This window comes from Lissotriton helveticus, chromosome 10 (genome assembly GCF_964261635.1).
Source record: "Lissotriton helveticus chromosome 10, aLisHel1.1, whole genome shotgun sequence".
Lineage (NCBI taxonomy): Eukaryota > Metazoa > Chordata > Amphibia > Caudata > Salamandridae > Lissotriton > Lissotriton helveticus.
This window is the reverse complement of record NC_136071.1, coordinates 1,037,540,969-1,037,561,395: the sequence shown is the minus strand read 5'-3', so window position 1 is coordinate 1,037,561,395 and position 20,427 is coordinate 1,037,540,969. Positions and strand designations below refer to the sequence as shown.

Below are 20,427 nucleotides of genomic sequence, written 5' to 3'. Positions count from 1 at the left end.
GGATCATCGCTCAGTCACACGCTCTTCAACATCTAGATGGCCCCCGTCGCCACCATCATCAGACAGCATGGGCTCAGCATAGTATCCTACACTGATGACACCCAGCTCATCCTCTCCCTCACGAAGTACCCAGAAACCACCAGACTCAGCTTCCCGGAAGGAATGAAAGACGTTGTTGCAGCTTGGAAGAGCAGCAGCTGTCCTTGGACCCATACCCTCAGCTTGGGACAGCACCTGGTTGTCCACTGCCCTTGGCAACCCCCCCCCCCCCCCCCCCCCCGGACCATGCCCGCAACCTCTGCATCATACTCGACTCCTCCCTCACCATGACTTGCAAGATTTACGCTGTCACCTCCACTTGCTTCAACACCCTCCCCATCCTCCGCAAGACCTTCAAATGGATCCCCCCAAAGCCAGGCACTTATAGCATGCATACTGCACTACAGAAATGCCCTCTATGCTGGAATAAACATATCCCTGCTTCGCAAACTCCAGACCATCCAGAACACCGCGGCCAGACTTGTTCTTGACATTCCACGACATGAGCACATCACCCAACACCTGCAAGACTTCCACTGGCTCCCTGTCGAGAGGAGAGAAACCTTCAAGCTACTCACCCAGGCCTACAAATCCCTCCACAAAACCGGACCCAAATACCGCAAGGAAATAGCCTCCTTCCACGTACCCAAAAGAAACCTCAGCTCCGCCGACCTCACCCTAGCAGCAGAAACGCCACACATCTGCATAACCAGAGCGGGTGAAGAGCCTTCTCTTACGTCAAGGCTAAGACCTGGAACGAGCTCCTGGTCAACACCAGAAGCTCCCCTACTCTGCACACCTTCAGGGAGAGCCGCAAGACATGGCTTTAGGTTGACTCGGAGCTGCCCCCCCCAGAGCCTTGAGACCTTCACAGGTGTGTAGTGCGTTTTACGATTCCCTGACTGATTGATTGATTGAATAACAGATAAACAATAATATAGAAATTCCTTATATTTGTATGACTAGAGTCGTTTTAGGTATTATGAAAATGGACATTTACATTAGAATGTGTAACATGAGAACTGATATTGACGAGAAAAACAAATGCTATAATAATTTGTGCTTCGTAAAAGTTTACTTTAGCTATGCTTCCAAATACTGAATGGAATAATAAGCTTGTAACATGAGAAGAGTATTGAAAGATTTATATGCAAATTCATTATAGGATGTTATAAATAGATTTTATAGGTAGATGGGATGATTAATTGACATAAATGAAGAACTAATGGATTGTATTCAATTATGTGAAATTCATATTTTAGCACAAACTCAGCGGGCACAAGCTGCATTTGATATAGGCCTCAAACTTCTTTTCCTTCCTAGCATGAACTAATTAACTGAAAAGTCTTAAGCCTATGAGAACTTTTTGTAAAGTTTCTACTTGTGCTCTACACTCAATAATTCCTTTCACGCTTGTAACTTACTTGACCGGACTTGCAACAACTTTGTTACGTGCTAGAGCATATGCTTGGGAAAGGACTGACAAAGGATGAGTGTAATGGGGAACAGTGGTTCCAGTGGACAATGTAATTGATATATAATAATCAATAGCATAATGGACATTTTCTTGAGTACAGTGATCTCAAAGAGAGAAAAATCCACATACAACAAGACTAGTCCGAATACAAACTATTAATATCAATGCATCTTTAAGTTAATCAAAGCAAGTTCGAAGTGTCCCAAGTGAACGAAGAACCTACATATCAATTTAGAGACAGTTTGGTGACATACAAATAGTTTTCAGGAATACAAAAGCGACCATCACAAGAGTATACAATAATTAATGATATCCTTCTAGTTCATTGGTAAGGGCTGGGGAATATTTCCCTTTAGGATTTTGTCAATGGCGTTTCGACCCCATCATCAATACGGGGTCTCTTCAGGACCTAACAATGAGGGACAACCGAAACTAAGGATGCACTGTAAAAAGGGTGAAGTGTACACCACAAGGAGGTGAGTGAAAGGAGAGGTGCTTACTTGGGGCCCAGCCGGGCACCCTGTGAGGGGAAGAGGGGCTGACAGTCTTTAGGGCATATTGGTTAAGAATGACTGTATACTTATTGTAGGAAACCCGAAAATTAATTTCTCGAGCGGAGACTGACTATGGTGGTTCTCTTTTATCATTTCTCCATCAGTTAGAATAATATGTGAAGCTGATTACGGCGGCTTTGTGTTCCTTTCGTTCAAAAGGATTCCCTTGCTACCGCACCTGGGAAAATCAATTCTCAAGCAGAGACAGAGACAGACTACGGCAGTTCTCAGGCATCAATTCTCTTTCAGTGATAACAAATGTGAAGCTGACTACGGTGGCTTTGTGCTCCTTACATACAGAAGGAATCCCTTGCTACCGCACTTGGGAAAATCATCCTGCAACACAAATTGTCATGTTTCCTACAGTACGGATACAGTCATTCTTAACCAGTACGCCCTAAAGACTGTCAGCACCTCTTCTCCTCACAGGGTGCCTGGCTGGGCCCCATGTGATTACCTGTCATTTCACTCGAAACGCTGTTGACAAAATCCTAAATCAAACCATTCCCCAGCCCCTACCAATGCACTAAAAGGCTGTGATTAATTATTGTATACTCCTGTGATGGTTGCTTTTTGTATTCTTGAAACCTATTTGTGTGTCACAAAACTGTCACTAAATTGATATAAATTGATATATAGGTTTTTCGTTCACTTGGGACACTTTGCACTTGCTTTGATTAGGATCACGGAAACAATATTGATGACAAAAATATTGAACTACCATAATATCGAGCAAAAAATATAGAATGCCAAAATATCGAATTCCCATCTCCAAAAAGGTAAGTACAAAAATATCAAATCAAAAATATCGTTGTAAAAAATATAGTTAGTCAATATATCAATTTTTTTTAAATGCTTTAAAGTAATTACAAATTAATGAAATAATAAATATATTTAACTTAAACATACTTAAAATACTTAAATAACCTTAAAATGAATAAATAATACATATATATATATATATATATATGAACGTAATGTTAATACACATTTTACAATATTTTTACCATAGGATAGCGGAAAGGGTCAAATTTACTATTACCACTCCAGTGAGTGCAACAGTAGAGAAAGCTTTGGATAGCGTAGGGGTAAAAACTACTATTCCCACTCCAGTAAGTGCAACAGTAGGGAAAGCGTTGGATAGCGGGAAGCCAAAAATTACTATTCCCACTCCAGAGAGTGCAACAGTAGGGAAAGCGTTGGATAGCGTAGGGGTAAAAATTACTATTCCCACTCCAGTGAGTGCAACAGTAGGGAAAGCATTGGATAGTGGGAGGGTAAAAATTACTATTCCCACTCCGAGGAGTGCAACAGTAGGGAAAGCGTTGGATAGAAAGAGGGTAAAAATGACTATTCTCACTCCAGAGAGTGCAACAGTAGGGAAAGTGTTGGATAGCGTAGGAGTAAAAATTACTATTCCCACTCCAGAGAGTGCAACTTTAGGGAAAGCGTTGGATAGCGGGAGGGTAAAAATGACTATTCCCACTCCAGAGAGTGCAACAGTAGGGAAAGCATTGGATAGCGTAGGGGTAAAAATTACTGTTCCCACTCCAGAGAGTGCAACTTTAGGGAAAGCGTTGGATAGTGGGAGGATAAAAATTATTATTCCCACACCAGAGAGTGCAACAGTAGGTAAAGCATTGGATAGCGTAGGGGTAAAAATTACTATTCCCACTCCAGAGAGTGCAACAGTAGGGAAAGCGTTGGATAGCTGGAGGGTAAAAATTACTATTCCCACTCCAGAGAGTGCAACAGTAGGGAAAGCGGATAGCGTAGGGGTAAAAATTACTATTCCCACTCCAGTGAGTGCAACAGTAGGGAAAACATTGGATAGCGGGAGGGTAAAAATTACTATTCCCACTCCAGAGAGTGCAGCAGTAGGGAAAGCGTTGGATAGCGTTGGGTGAAAATTACTATTCCCACTCCAGAAAGTGCAACTTTAGGGAAAGCTATGGATAGCGGGAGGGTAAAAATTACTATTCCCACTCCAGAGAGTGCAACAGTAGGGAAAGCGTTGGATAGCGTAGGGGTAAACAAAAAAATTCCCACTCCAGAGAGTGCAACAGTAGGGAAAGCGTTGGATAGCGTAGGGCTAAAAACTTACTATTCTAACTCCAGAGAGTGCAACACTAGGGAAAGCGTTGGATAGCGTAGTGGTAAAAATTACTATTCCCACTCCAGTGAGTGTAACAGTAGGGAAAGCGTGGGATAGCGTAGGGGTAAAAATTACTATTCCCACTTCAGAGAGTGCAACAGTAGGGAAGGTGTTGGATAGTGGGAGAGTACAAATTACTATTCCCACTCCAGTGAGTGCAACAGTAGGGAAAGCATTGGATAGCGTAGGGGTAAAAATTACTATTCCAACTCCAGAGAGTGCAACAGTAGGGAAAGCGTTGGATAGAGTAGGGGTAAAAATTACTATTTCCACTCCAGAGAGTGCAACAGTAGGGAAAGCGTTGGCTAGCGCAGGGGTAAAAATTACTATTCCCACTCCAGAGAGTGCAACAGTAGGGAAAGCGTTGGATAGCGTAGGGGTAAAAATTACTATTCCCACCCCAGAGAGTGCAACAGTAGGGAAAGCGTTGGAGGGCGGGAGGGTAAAAATTACTATTCCCACTCCAGAGAGTGTAACAGTAGGGAAAGCATTGGATAGCGTAGGGGTGAAAATTACTATTCCCACTCCAGAGAGTGCAACAGTAGGGAAGGTGTTGGATAGTGGGAGATTAAAAATTACTATTCCCACTCCAGTGAGTGCAACAGTAGGGAAAGCGTTGGATAGCGTAGGGGTAAAAATTACTATTCCAACTCCAGAGAGTGCAACAGTAGGGAAAGATTTGGATAGCGTAGGGGTAAAAATTACTATTCCCACTCCAGTGAGTGCAACAGTAGGGGAAGCGTTGGATGGCGTAGGGGTAAAAATTACTATTCCCACTCCAGAGAGTGCAACAGTAGGGAAAGCGTTGGATAGCGTAGGGGTAAAAATTACTATTCCCACTCCAGAGAGTGCAACAGTAGGGAAAGCGTTGGATAGCATAGGGGTAAAAATTACTATTCCCACTACAGAGAGTGCAACAGTAGGGAAAGCGTTGTGTAGCGTAGGGGTAAAAACTTACTATTCCCACTCCAGTGAGTGCAACACTAGGGAAAGCGTTGGATATCGTAGGGGTAAAAATGACTATTCCCACTCCAGAGAGTGCAACAGTAGGGAAAACGTTGGATAGCGTAGGGGTAAAAATTACTATTCCCACTCCAGTGAGTGCAACAGTAGGGAAAGCATTGGATAGCGGGAGGGTACAAATTACTATTCCCACTCCAGATAGTGCAACAGTAGGGAAAGCGTTGGATGGCGGGAGGGTAAAAATTACTATTCCCACTCCAGAGAGTGCAGCATTAGGGAAAGCGTTGGATAGCGTAGAGGGGAACATTCCTATTCCCACTCCAGTAAGTGCAACAGTAGGGAAAGCGTTGGATAGCGGGAAGCCAAAAATTACTATTCCCACTCCAGTGAGTGCAACAGTAGGGAAAGCGTTGGATAGTGGGAGGGTAAAAATTACTATTCCCACTCCGAGGAGTGCAACAGTAGGGAAAGCGATGGATAGAAAGAGGGTAAAAATGACTATTCTCACTCCAGAGAGTGCAACAGTAGGGAAAGTGTTGGATAGCGTAGGAGTAAAAATTACTATTCCCACTCCAGAGAGCGCAACTTTAGGGAAAGCGTTGGATAGCGGGAGGGTAAAAATGACTATTCCCACTCCAGAGAGTGCAACAGTAGGGAAAGCATTGGATAGCGTAGGGGTAATAATTACTGTTCCCACTCCAGAGAGTGCAACTTTAGGGAAAGCGTTGCATAGTGGGAGGGTAAAAATTATTATTCCCACGCCAGAGAGTGCAACAGTAGGTAAAGCATTGGATAGCGTAGGGGTAAAAATTACTATTCCCACTCCAGAGAGTGCAACAGTAGGGAAAGCGTTGGATAGCTGGAGGGTAAAAATTACTATTCCCACTCCAGAGAGTGCAACAGTAGGGAAAGCGGATAGCGTAGGGGTAAAAATTACTATTCCCACTCCAGTGAGTGCAACAGTAGGGAAAGCATTGGATAGCGGGAGGGTAAAAATTACTATTCCCACTCCAGAGAGTGCAGCAGTAGGGAAAGCGTTGGATAGCGTTGGGTGAAAATTACTATTCCCACTCCAGAAAGTGCAACTTTAGGGAAAGCTATGGATAGCGGGAGGGTAAAAATTACTATTCCCACTCCAGAGAGTGCAACAGTAGGGAAAGCGTTGGATAGCGTAGGGCTAAAAACTTACTATTCTAACTCCAGAGAGTGCAACACTAGGGAAAGCGTTGGATAGCGTATTGGTAAAAATTACTATTCCCACTCCAGTGAGTGTAACAGTAGGGAAAGCGTGGGATAGCGTAGGGGTAAAAATTACTATTCCCACTTCAGAGAGTGCAACAGTAGGGAAGGTGTTGGATAGTGGGAGAGTACAAATTACTATTCCCACTCCAGTGAGTGCAACAGTAGGGAAAGCATTGGATAGCGTAGGGGTAAAAATTACTATTCCAACTCCAGAGAGTGCAACAGTAGGGAAAGCGTTGGATAGAGTAGGGGTAAAAATTACTATTTCCACTCCAGAGAGTGCAACAGTAGGGAAAGCATTGGATAGCGTAGGGGTAAAAATTACTATTCCCACTTCAGAGAGTGCAACAGTAGGGAAAGCGTTGGCTAGCGCAGGGGTAAAAATTACTATTCCCACTCCAGAGAGTGCAACAGTAGGGAAAGCGTTGGATAGCGTAGGGGTAAAAATTACTATTCCCACCCCTGAGAGTGCAACAGTAGGGAAAGCGTTGGAGGGCGGGAGGGTAAAAATTACTATTCCCACTCCAGAGAGTGTAACAGTAGGGAAAGCATTGGATAGCGTAGGGGTGAAAATTACTATTCCCACTCCAGAGAGTGCAACAGTAGGGAAGGTGTTGGATAGTGGGAGATTAAAAATTACTATTCCCACTCCAGTGAGTGCAACAGTAGGGAAAGCGTTGGATAGCGTAGGGGTAAAAATTACTATTCCAACTCCAGAGAGTGCAACAGTAGGGAAAGATTTGGATAGCGTAGGGGTAAAAATTACTATTCCCACTCCAGTGAGTGCAACAGTAGGGAAAGCGTTGGATGGCGTAGGGGTAAAAATTACTATTCCCACTCCAGAGAGTGCAACAGTAGGGAAAGCGTTGGATAGCGTAGGGGTAAAAATTACTATTCCCACTCCAGAGAGTGCAACAGTAGGGAAAGCGTTGTGTAGCGTAGGGGTAAAAACTTACTATTCCCACACCAGTGAGTGCAACACTAGGGAAAGCGTTGGATATCGTAGGGGTAAAAATGACTATTCCCACTCCAGAGAGTGCAACAGTAGGGAAAACGTTGGATAGCGTAGGGGTAAAAATTACTATTCCCACTCCAGTGAGTGCAACAGTAGGGAAAGCATTGGATAGCGAGAGGGTAAAAATTACTATTCCCACTCCAGATAGTGCAACAGTAGGGAAAGCGTTGGATGGCGGAGGGTAAAAATTACTATTCCCACTCCAGAGAGTGCAGCATTAGGGAAAGCGTTGGATAGCGTAGAGGGGAACATTCCTATTCCCACTCCAGAGAGTGCAACTTTAGGGAAAGCGATGGATAGGGGGAGGGTAAAAATTACTATTCCCACTCCAGAGAGTGCAACAGTAGGGAAAGCGTTGGATAGCGTAGGGGTAAAAATTACTATTCTAACTCCAGAGAGAGCAACAGTAGGGAAAGCGTTGGATAGCGTAGTGGTAAAAATTACTATTCCCACTCCAGTGAGTGCAACAGTAGCGAAAGCGTGGGATAGCGTAGGGGTAAAAATTACTATTCCCACTCCAGAGAGTGCAACAGTAGGGAAAGCGTTGGATAGCGGGAGGGTAAAAATTACTATTCCCACTCCAGAGAGTGCAACAGTAGGGAAAGCGTTGGATGGCAGGAGGGTAAAAATTCCTATTCCCACTCCAGAGAGTGCAGCATTAGGGAAAGCGTTGGATAGCGTAGGGGGGAACATTCCTATTCCCACTCCAGAGAGTGCAACTTTAGGGAAAGCGATGGATAGCGGGAGGGTAAAAATTACTATTCCCACTCCAGAGAGTGCAACAGTAGGGAAAGCGTTGGATAGCGTAGGGGTAAAAATTACTATTCCCACCCCAGAGAGTGCAACAGTAGGGAAAGCGTTGGATGGCGGGAGGGTAAAAATTACTATTCCCACTCCAGAGAGTGTAACAGTAGGGAAAGCGTTGGATAGCGTAGGGGTGAAAATTACTATTCCCACTCCAGAGAGTGAAGCAGTAGGGAAGGTGTTGGATAGTGGGAGAGTAAAAATTACTATTCCCACTCCAGTGAGTGCAACAGTAGGGAAAGCGTTGGATAGCGTAGGGGTAAAAATTACTATTCCAACTCCAGAGAGTGCAACAGTAGGGAAAACGTTGGATAGCGTAGGGGTAAAAATGACTATTCCCACTCCAGAGAGTGCAACAGTAGAGAAAACATTGGATAGAGTAGTGGTAAAAATTACTATTCCAACTCCAGTGAGTGCAACAGTAGGGAAAGCGTTGGATAGCGTAGGGGTAAAAATTACTATTCCCACTCCAGAGAGTGCAATAGTAGGGAAAGCGTTGGATAGCGTAGGGGTAAAAATTACTATTCCCACTCCAGAGAGAGCAACAGTAGGGAAAGCGTTGGATAGCGTAGGGGTAAAAATTACTATTCCCACTCCAGAGAGTGCAACAGTAGGGAAAGCGTTGTATAGCATAGGGGTAAAAATTACTATTCCCACTCCAGTGAGTGCAACACTAGGGAAAGTGTTGGATATCGTAGGGGTAAAATTACTATTCCCACCCCAGAGAGTGCAACAGTAGGGAAAGCGTTGGAGGACGGGAGGGTAAAAATTACTATTCCCACTCCAGCGAGTGTAACAGTAGGGAAAGCATTGGATAGCGTAGGGGTGAAAATTACTATTCCCACTCCAGAGAGTGCAACAGTAGGGAAGGTGTTGGATAGTGGGAGAGTAAAAATTACTATTCCCACTCCAGTGAGTGCAACAGTAGGGAAAGCGTTGGATAGGGTAGGGGTAAAAATTACTATTCCAACTCCAGAGAGTGCAACAGTAGGGAAAGATTTGGATAGCGTAGGGGTAAAAATTACTATTCCCACTCCAGAGAGTGCAACAGTAGAGAAAACATTGGATAGCGTAGTGGTAAAAATTACTATTTCCACTCCAGTGAGTGCAACAGTAGGGAAAGCGTTGGATGGCGTAGGGGTAAAAATTACTATTCACACTCCAGAGAGTGCAGCATTAGGGAAAGCGTTGGATAGCGTAGGGGGGAACATTCCTATTCCTATTCCAGAGAGTGCAACTTTAGGGAAAGCGATGGATAGCGGGAGGGTAAAAATTACTATTTCCACTCCAGAGAGTGCAACAGTAGGGAAAGCGTAGGGGTAAAAATTACTATTCCCACTCCAGAGAGTGCAACAGTAGGGAAAGCGTTGGATAGCGTAGGGGTAAAAATTACTATTCTAACTCCAGAGAGTGCAACAGTAGGGAAAGCGTTGGATAGCGTAGTGGTAAAAATTACTATTCCCACTCCAGTGAGTGCAACAGTAGCGAAAGCGTTGGATATCGTAGGGGTAAAAATGACTATTCCCACTCCAGAGAGTGCAACAGTAGGGAAAACGTTGGATAGCGGAGGGGTAAAAATTACTATTCCCACTCCAGTGAGTGCAACAGTAGGGAAAGCATTGGATAGCGGGAGGGTAAAAATTACTATTCCCACTCCAGAGAGTGCAACAGTAGGGAAAGCGTTGGATGGCGGGAGGGTAAAAATTACTATTCCCACTCCAGAGAGTGCAGCATTAGGGAAAGCGTTGGATAGCGTATGGGTGAAAATTCCTATTCCCACTCCAGAGAGTGCAACTTTAGGGAAAGCGATGGATAGCGGGAGGGTAAAAATTACTATTCTCACTCCAGAGAGTGCAACAGTAGGGAAAGCGTTGGATAGCGTAGGGATAAAAATGACTATTCCCACTCCAGAGAGTGCAACAGTAGGGAAAGCGTTGGATAGCGTAGGGGTAAAAATTACTATTCTAACTCCAGAGAGTGCAACAGTAGGGAAAGCGTTGGATAGCGTAGTGGTAAAATTACTATTCCCACTCCAGTGAGTGCAACAGTAGCGAAAGCGTTGGATAGTGTATGGGTAAAAATTACTATTCCCACTTCAGAGAGTGCAACAGTAGGGAAGGTGTTGGATAGTGGGAGAGTACAAATTACTATTCCCACTCCAGTGAGTGCAACAGTAGGGAAAGCGTTGGATAGCGTAGGGGTAAAAATTACTATTCCCACTCCAGAGAGTGCAACAGTAGGGAAAGCGTTGGATGGCGGGAGGGTAAAAATTACTATTCCCACTCCAGAGAGTGTAACAGTAGGGAAAGCGTTGGATAGCGTAGGGGTGAAAATTACTATTCCCACTCCAGAGAGTGCAACAGTAGGGAAGGTGTTGGATAGTGGGAGAGTAAAAATTACTATTCCCACTCCAGTGAGTGCAACAGTAGGGAAAGCGTTGGATAGCGTAGGGGTAAAAATTACTATTCCCACTCCAGAGAGTGCAACAGTAGAGAAAGCGTTGTATAGCGTAGGGGTAAAAATTACTATTCCCACTCCAGTGAGTGCAACACTAGGGAAAGCGTTGGATATCGTAGGGGTAAAAATGACTATTCCCACTCCAGAGAGTGCAACAGTAGGGAAAACGTTGGATAGCGTAGTGGTAAAAATTACTATTCCCACTCCAGTGAGTGCAACAGTAGCGAAAGCGTTGAATAGCGTAGGGGTACAAATTACTATTCCCACTTCAGAGAGTGCAACAGTAGGGAAGGTGTTGGATAGTGGGAGAGTACAAATTACTATTCCCACTCCAGTGAGTGCAACAGTAGGGAAAGCGTTGGATAGCGTAGGGGTAAAAATTACTATTCCAACTCCAGAGAGTGCAACACTAGGGAAAGCGTTGGATATCGTAGGGGTAAAAATTACTATTCCCACTCCAGAGAGTGCAACAGTAGAGAAAGCGTTGTATAGCGTAGTGGTAAAAATTACTATTCCCACTCCAGTGAGTGCAACAGTAGCGAAAGCGTTGGATAGCGTAGGGGTAAAAATTACTATTCCCACTTCAGAGAGTGCAAGAGTAGGGAAGGTGTTGGATAGTGGGAGAGTACAAATTACTATTCCCACTCCAGTGAGTGCAACAGTAGGGAAAGCGTTGGATAGCGTAGGGGTAAAAATTACTATTCCAACTCCAGAGAGTGCAACAGTAGGGAAAGCGTTGGATAGAGTAGGTGTAAAAATTACTATTTCCACTCCTGAGAGTGTAACAGTAGGGAAAGCGCTGGATAGTGTAGGGGTGAAAATTACTATTCCCACTCCAGAGAGTGCAACAGTAGGGAAGGTGTTGGATAGTGGGAGAGAAAAAATTACTATTCCCACTCCAGTGAGTGCAACAGTAGGGAAAGCGTTGGATAGCGTAGGGGTAAAAATTATTATTCCCACTCCAGTGAGTGCAACACTAGGGAAAGTGTTGGATATCGTAGGGGTAAAAATGACTATTCCCACTCCAGAGAGTGCAACAGTAGAGAAAACATTGGATAGCGTAGTGGTAAAAATTACTATTCGCACTCCAGTGAGTGCACCAGTAGGGAAAGCGTTGGATAGCATAGGGGTAAAAATTACTATTCCCACTCCAGAGAGTGCAACAGTAGGGAAAGCGTTGGATAGCGTAGGCGTAAAAATTACTATTCCCACTCCAGAGAGTGCAACAGTATGGATAGCGTAGGGGTAAAAATTACTATTCCCACTCCAGAGAGTGCAATAGTAGGGAAAGCGTTGTACAGCGTAGGGGTAAAAATGACTATTCCCACTCCAGTGAGTGCAACACTAGGGAAAGCGTTGGATATCGTAGGGGTAAAAATGACTATTCCCACTCCAGAGAGTGCAACAGTAGGGAAAACGTTGCATAGCGTAGGGGTTAAAATTACTATTCCCACTCCAGTGAGTGCAACAGTAGGGAAAGTAAATACTTCATATATTAATTTAAAAAAATATATATTAATACCAATTACAAATTAATTAAGAATAATGACCAATTTAATATAATATAATAATTAATCAATTAAAAATACAAATAAAAATATTTATTAAAAATCATTACCTATTAATACAAATTAATTACCAATTTCCAATTAATTACGTAGCAATTGAAAAATAATTAACAATTGATTAAAAATAAATACCAATAAATAAATTAAAACATTTATTTAATTACAATTAAATTACTTCCCACCCTATTCCCCTATAAACCCACAAGAGTAAATAAATTAACAAAATGAACATAATTATCAATTAATCAATTAGTACAAATTAATTACCAATTATAATTTAATTAATGACCAATTAACAATTAATTCAAGATAAATACCAATAAATGAATTAAAACATTTAATCAATTAATAAACCCACAACACGCTACAGAAATAAAAAATGTAATTAACATAATTATCAATTAATCAAATAATAAAAATGTATTACAAATTATAATGTAATTAATTACCAATTACAAATTAATTAACAATTAATTCAATATAAATACCAATAAATTAAAACATTTAATCAATTGTAATTAAATTACTTCCCACCCTATTCCCCTATAAACCCACAACCCGCTACAGAATTAAATTACGCAAACATTAAATACCATAAAATGTATTACTTAAAATAAATTATAACATAAATATACACTTTTCACACATATACTAACATAAAAAAAAACTTTAAAAAATTCGATATTATTAAAAAATCGATATATTTAACATCTATATTATATACTTCGATATTTTGACTTTCTATATTTATGTAAATCGATATTAACTTACTTACCTCAAAATCGATATTTTTGTTGTCTATATTCTGTCCCCATTCGATATTTTGTCCATTACATTCGATATTTTTGTGGTCTATATTCTGTCCATTCGATATTCAGTCCATTCTATATTTTTTACTTGATATTAATGTAATTCTATATTTCTAACTCGATATTTTGACTGTATACCCTTTGAATAATTTAAAGATGGATTGATATAAATAGTTTATATTCTGACTGGTCTTGTTGTGTGTGGTTTTATCTCTCTTGACATCACTGTACCCAAGAAAATTGCCATTGTGCTATTTATTATTATACATCATTTACATTGTCCACAGGAACCACTGTTTCTCGTTACTTACTAGATACCCTGTTTCCTTGTGAGTAGGGTGGCCCTTGTTTCCTCAAATGTGACAAAGGATGAGAGCATGGACTCGCCTACTTCCTAGATGTAATAACCAATCAGATCCATAAAAATCTGTGGTTTTATGGAAAATGTAAGGTAATGGATTACTTAATCTTCCAGATGCGTATACTTTATCTACTACATCATTCCATCCTTTCGAAACTGACCAATGGGATCGAATGGTCCGATCAAATTGGTGATATCAAGGGTTGTAAACCAAAATTGATGGAGTATAATTGCCTCAAGAGTGGACAGGGGTGGTTCCTATCTTGCCCAACTTCTCAACCCACCTTGTAATACAGAGACTGATGATTTAGACTTCCAGAAACTAACACGAAATGAGACAAATTACTGCATTTGCTGTCAGCTGGTACGTTTATGTGAGTGGAACCTTTCTGGCTGTAAGGTTTTCCAACAACAGCTGTTGTATTGATGTTGTAGTGCGGACAGGGGCAGACAAACCTGTTTATGAACTGATTTCTGAACTTACATAGTTAGTGTCTATATGAGGGTTATAAGCTTAAAAGTCTAATTTCTCATGATACAGTCTCCCTCGGCTGAGGAAGAAATGTCCTTTCAAACTTGATTCTCACAACTTTATTAATGCTTATTAAATCTTTATAAGTCGTAAACTGATTTGGCATGAACATTTCTCTAGATACCAACTGAGATAACTATTCTGGTGATTCTGTTTCTTTCAATTATTGGGGTCATTTTATCTGTTTCCAAATTAATTTAACCTAAACAGTTTCTGTCTGAGCAAATCCATTTGGTAATGAATAAAGGGTAACTATTATCTTAATCCAGGTCCTCACATGATAATAGTTCATCCCCAAAATATTCTAGTCCCTTTCAGCACAGAACAAGATCCTTCGGAGGACCTAAGTGGAACAAAAGGTGGTAGCTGAGGTTAAATCTGGGAAAATGTATTCTTTATTAGAGATTTAATTTAAGGCTCAACACGTTTATGCTATAACTAGTGTCAGGGTGATTTTATTATTCTTGGCATTAAAATGGCAAAATTCTGGGACAGTGGAAAGGAATATGGAGATTGGCATCAGCTTACCAACGGACTGTGTTTTCATTTATTCAGAAAAAGTATCACTACTTTCTGTTAAACAGTGCTTTCCACTTTCAAATCTTTGCCGAGCCCATAAGTTCTGGATCTGTTCTAGAATCACAATCCAATGGTTCTTTTTAGCAACATGTAACCGTAGAGGGGAGAAAATTGTTAATAACGCCGATTGATTCAAAAGGAATCTCTCGAGACCCATAGTAACCACAGACAACTACATAAGGTTGTTAATTTATTGCAAAGCCAAAAATAACTGGACATAGAGGCACATCAGAAATGAGAGTGTATGACCATAAAGCTAAATCTTCGAATAAAATTGAGTTGATGGAACATGCACAAAACAATTAACTCAAGATATAGGTTGCAGAGGATCAGAAAGCATGAGTCATCATTTCCCTACATCGATGGTTGATTAATATAAAGCATCAATCTATCCCTACACCAGCACTAAAATGGCGTCCCTACTTAAGCAACCTTAGGGAAAGAAATAAAGATGTCAGCATGTGGGGTCTTCCTAAGTAGTTTCTCCACCATCAATGGGTCGGATAGCACAAAGCTATTGCGACAGAGCTCTTTCTAAGATGCTCTCTCTCCGAAGGCAAAGAAGAAGTGGCCACTTTCCCTACTTGCGACGTTCCAATATTAAAGGTATCATACCATCTGCTCTGACCACGATCTCATAGGTACTTTTCCATGCGATAGCAATGCTTCTGAAGTGCAACATGTTGACACGATTCCTAGGCCTTCATCGGTGTGAAAATACAACAATTTCCCTAATCGGCTTTAGATCACGATGTATCCCCTTCTCTCTTTGCTTGGCCAATAAAACAAAGACATTATTCTAGCTAACAAGGGCGCTTTTTCTACCTGCAACACAAACCTGAGAAAGAACAAAATCCACAGCACACATGAAATTCAAACTTTTAATTCTAAAGCAAAATCTTCCAGGGAAATTGCATTTCAGGCCTACAAGATTCAGGTAGTATAAAAGAAATGGCGTGTGAGCTTCACGAAATTTCATCGGAAATAAGCCACGTTCAGTTAATATTCCTACCTACTTGGAAGATGACACATTAATAAACACATTTAATAATGAATGATTGTCAGTTGCACAACACAAGTTCTTCATGCTAGTATTTTCTGCTAGTTATATTTACATTCTACATTAACTCTTCACATTTACTAATCAAGGACCTAAATACATAACGTTTCACGTTTTTATGTTTAAAGAGCCCAACACTTCATGGTAGCACGACAAAGGATAATATGTAGGTGCGCTTTACTTATGTGATTATAATGCACCCCTGCTAATAAATGAAATTTCCACTACATCAACGGTAAATACACAATTACTATCCTACTTTAAAATAGCTCCACAATGCTCGTGAGAGCTCCACTGGTATTACTGTGCTACAATAAGCATGCCTAGAAAATGATTATTTGACTATTATGTAAAAAATACATTCTGTCTGCTTTGAAAAGATTAGCTGCCCTCTATAATCAATGAAAGTCTTTTTCACACTGTGAAGCTGCCAAGTGGCCCAATGACACCCTTTGCAGAATGGATGTTTTAGCTTTACTTTTTCCATTACAGTGTGGGTTTAACAATCCAAGAAGTACCTTGCTGTTGGCTAAATATAACATGACTTAGAGCCACTTAGCTATGAATAAGATACAGATACATGTCCAGGACTTTTACATTCATGTATCAGTAGACGATAGAAAGTGCCACAAACAACACTGTATTAGATGCAGTGTACTTGAGACATTGTCCATTGAGGAACTGTGCGGCCCTTCCTCCTCAGCGTTTAGAAATTTGGGATACACATTTGGAGGAGACCTGAAAATCCCGGCTGTCAGTAAAGGAACAATCATGGTTTAATTAGGTACAACTTTTTTAGATGGAGTATTCAGGCCCGGTGTAAAGTGCTGGACCACTTAGACCCTTGATTGCCTAATGATGATGATGATACTAATAATACTAATTGTTTTTATGCAGCATATTAAACAGTTTTTGCCATTTATAAATGCTGTAAATGACATGTATAACTATTACCCAATTTATGTGTAGGTGATTTGTGAACTTCAGAAGGGTGAAAGGTTGATGAATCCCCTCTGGGATTTGCACTCATGAGCTTTATTTCACAAAAATATTGGATGACATAAATATCATGCCCTAAAAGTCATTTACAAAATATCACTTCAATGAGTGTAGATATTTGGTCATTAACTCCAACGGGTCCATTTTTTTGTAAATAATGATTATTTCACAATATTTGTGTGAAACAATATTTAGGCAACAATATTCTGGTACATTTTCAATTTCTATAGTGAAAAAAAATAACTTCCAGAATGCCAACTTTTAATGGCTCTAGACAAGCTGAAGGTGTCACACATGACAGGTGTTCATTTGTCGGCTATTCCAGTGTGATTTAAAACACACAATTTGTCAATGTGGCCCCAAATTCTCGTCCGAGGGCTCTTACCTATAGTATTGTGATGTTGCTCTTACTTATTATCCAGTTTTGATCAATGTAATTGGTCCAATGTGCTCTAAAATGTATCATTTGCCTGAAAGATTCATAGGAGTTAAAAATGCTGTAAAATTGTATTTATTGTGATTATATATAGTTTATACCAATGTTATTGACCTGGTGCGTGGTAAAATGCACCCTTTGTCACCTAAAGTTTCCCAAACATTCTTGGGAAAATTCCCCAAAACTGTTCCGCAAACCTGTCTGAAATCTTAGCCAGTTTTAACAAGTGTTGGTGGTCCAAGTTTAAATGCCTCATGAACTACTAATTTTTAGAGAACCCCTTGGAATTAACCCACAAAGCACCAAGTAAAGTCTTTTTTAAATTTGATCTAATTTCAACCAATATTACTTCCTGGAAGCACCATTAGGGACAAATTCTGACTTTGAAAATGTAAGGTAATTTTCTTTTAGTACTTCTGTTTTTTGGACCTCTGCTGTGAATGAATCCCCCTAATGATGTGCAACCCAGTCGTTACCAAGTAATGCCTCAAACACAAATCATTTACTGCACATGCCCATTTACCATGCATATGCCTTTCCATGCTAGATAAGTATAGTTAAATAGTTATGGTAAGTATATATATCAATATATATCTCTTCAAAAATACATAGATGTGGGCAGAGTCCGGAGGGGGTTAAGGATATGTACAATCCCCACTTACGAGGATCCAGAAATGCTGGAAGAGGGAGCCAACAACTCTAATTCTTTTGGGGTATATTGATGAAAATACCAGTAAAATACGCCATTAAGGACAGATCAAAAGTGTTGGAAGAAATTGATGCGTTGAATCAGGAACTAAGGAGTCTGATATGAAAGGAAACATATGTGAAGGCAATATCAAATATTCAGTCCAGACATGACAAAACAGAAGGGGAAATCATGAACATGGAACAAAGATGACAAAGCTGGAAGAATACTCATTTTGCACAGGAATTATGATCACCTCCACACAGATTCAGCCCAACCACTGGCAACAGCGACCATTGTTAGAAGCAATTTATCAGTATCTAAACACAAGGAAAGCAACTTTTCATGTCAGAAATGGTACTCAGAATATTCTGTACCATGGAGGAATTTTTTTAAAGAGTTTCAGCTCCTAAATCAAAGAAAGACAGAATATGGAATGAGCAAAACTTTCAAAGAGGATACAAAGGCAACTCCAGCACCAACCCAAAATAGGACAAACACTAGACAACAAAACCCTGATGGGAATGTTACAAAGGGAAGGCAACAAACAATATGAATGTGGTGAAACTATCTGACCGTAAGCTATCCAATGATGAGATTGAACTATTATCTCTGGGCCTTTCTTTTTGTCCTATATCAGATTGGAACTCTGCAGAGAGCAGAATCGACCTATTTTATTTTACAAACAAACTGAAATTGAAAACATTGTACCATACAAAACATAAGAAGTCCATAATAACCGATGATTCACCAGGGGTCAGCAATGTATGTATTGGTGATGTGGGGTAATTACACACGTTGTTTAATATGGATGATGCAAGCACTTATCACGAGGATCCATTTTTAAATTTGTTGAATTTTGACATTGATATTGTCATCAGTTGCTCAAACGGCTTTAAACCAAAATCAACTTTTCTACCAAGAGTAACATCGGATGGGATTGATGTGTTTGAAAGAAGAGTTATAAAAGAGTATCAAAAAACTTATACAATCGTACTTAGAAAATTAATAAAACGTTGACTAAAACACAATTTTAAGCTTTGAATAATTTGAAGTCGGATGAGAACATTGTGATTCACCAGTGAGACAATGGTGGAAATGTGGTAATTTTATCCTAACAGAAATACTTACAGGACGGCAACAGGCTACTACAAGATGAATTTTGCTACAAACCCACTATAAAATTGAGGTAAATAATCTACCAGATACACTGAAATGTTGACAGACAGGAGGGACATAGATTTAATTGAATGGGAGGTATTTTTGTTCTTAAAAATGTGCCTTTCCAAACATGCCTGTATTTTATCTGCTTCCCAAATTGCACAAAAGCTAAACCAATCCTCCAGGGCGTCTTATTGTATCCATAATGGGCTCCCTGTTAGAAAACACATTGATGAACACACACCACTCCTTGAGACCCCATGTCTTAGCACTACCAACCTACATCAAAGAAACCAGACATTTCCTACCCATTATGATGGTATACATTTGGAAGAGGATTCTACACTGAGGACACTAGGATGTCAACAGTGTATACACATGCATAAAACATGGGGAGAAATGCCTCTAGACACTTCTTGAGGACTAGGCCTCTCTCAATTCTATTTTTCATAGAAATTATTATAGAAATGATCTATTTTTGTGTTATCAATATTTTCTTCTTCTTTGACAACAAACTATCATATTTGGTGCTGAGCTCCTCATGAGCCACGGCGCTCCGGTGCTCATGATGAGCTCAGCTCGTCATGAGCCGTGGAATGCTCAGGTGCGGGGAGAATTCTTCCGCTGTGCTGAGCGTTCCACGGGAGCCAATGCACCTGTGACGAGCTCAGCTCGTCATGAGCACCGGAGCGCCGTAGCTCGCATGTGGGCACTGTGCGCGCCCCCCTCCCTCCCAGCACAGCGGGGGAATAACCCCCGCAGCAAAGGGGTTAAACAAACAGACCCAAGGCACCGCAATGGGCACCTGCTTCGCCCCCAGCTAAGCACATTTTTTCATGAGCTTGTGGGAAAAGCAGGTGGTCTTTAACCTCACAGGCTTTGAAGAGCAAGTCACACTCTGGTTGAGATTGATAGATGATATTTTTGTAATCTGCAAGGGTGACAAACTATCTGCTATACAAGTTATGCACAAGCAAAGGTTAAAGGAACATTTTAGTTGGGTTAAAATGTCAGTCAAAGCATAGTATTTTGAATTAACAAAACCACTGAAATCCACCAGTTATAGTTATCTCAAATAACTGTAACTCATGCCCTAAAGTAAGCATAAATTGCACGCCCACACGTATGTCAGTTCTAAATGTAACACCAATGTAAGGCTGTGTCCAACTCGCCTGTAGGCAGCGACCCCCTTCCCATGCCCGATCTGCAGGCAGGTCCACCTCCCAACCCCCTGTGGGCAGCTAAGCCCCCACAGTGCCCTACCTTTGGCCATGCACACAATGGGGTTGGCCATGCATTTGTTTTCACCCACATATTAAAACACTCTAACATCTTCTATGACATCATTGATAATATCACTGCAACATTTGCAATTAATTATTTGTGAGAAACTGTGCATGGCGGGGGCATGAGTTATAGTTAGTTTGGGTCACACGTTATAGTCACTTGAGCTAACTGTAACTATAACTGTAACTATGACTGATAAATTTCAGTTTTCTAGAGTTTAAAACATTATGGTGTTACTTAA

General features: G+C 40.9%; 1 protein-coding gene across 1 annotated transcript in view; it reads right to left on the bottom strand.

The window, feature by feature from the left end:
• CACNB2 (calcium voltage-gated channel auxiliary subunit beta 2) overlaps positions 1-20,427 on the bottom strand; it is a 1,223,908-nt gene that overhangs the window by 1,086,295 nt on the left and 117,186 nt on the right. The gene's annotated exons all lie outside the window — the stretch shown is intronic.